The following is an 869-nucleotide window of genomic DNA, read 5'->3' as shown; positions in this document are numbered from 1 at the left end:
AGGCGGGAGTAACGGTTGAGCCTGGGAGATTGAGGCTGGAGTAAGCAGAGATGTCACTGCTGCACTGCTGCCAGGACAACAGAGCAAGACCCTGTTCCAAACACACACACACACACACACACACATACACCCACCCCAAACACTCTCCTATTTTTTTTTCCTTTTAATCTGGAAACTTTTAAATTTTAGCTTGCATGTTTAAGTGTAAATTCTATTTCATATTAATTTTTTTGTTATAGTGTGAAGTCAGGATTAAGGTTAATTTCTTTCCCCTGTGGAGATTCCATTGTTCCTGAACCAATTGTCCCAAAGATATTATTTCCACATTGAATTGCTTTAGTACCTTTGGTGAAAATCAAATAACTGTATATGTGGACCCTAATATTTTTGTTCATTTTTCAGTTAAACATTTCAAATAGGCCAGGCATGGTGGCTCACCCCTGTAATCCCAGGGCTTTGCTAGGTTGAGGCGGGAGGACTGCTTAAGGCCAGGAGTTGGACACCAGCCTGTGCAACATAGTAAGACCACATCTCTACAACAAACAAACAAACAAACAAAGTTAGCTGGGCATGGTAGTACTTGCGTGTAGTCCCACCTAGCTGGGAGGCTGAGACAGGAGGATTGCTTGGGCCCAGGAGTCCAAGGCTGCAGTGAGCTGTAATCATACCAGTGCACTGCTTCCTGGATGACAGAGTGAATCTCTGACTCCAGATAGATAAATAAATAAATAAATAAATAAATAAATGTTTACATTGTGGGAATATTCCATTTTTTCTATCCATTTATCAATGGATGATCATTTATGTTTTTTTTCCACTACTTATTTCTTTTCGAGATGAAATCTTGCTCTGTCACCAGGCTGGAGTGC

Source organism: Colobus angolensis, unplaced genomic scaffold (assembly GCF_000951035.1).
Source record: "Colobus angolensis palliatus isolate OR3802 unplaced genomic scaffold, Cang.pa_1.0 Scaffold350, whole genome shotgun sequence".
Lineage (NCBI taxonomy): Eukaryota > Metazoa > Chordata > Mammalia > Primates > Cercopithecidae > Colobus > Colobus angolensis.
This window is presented reverse-complemented; position numbering follows the sequence as displayed.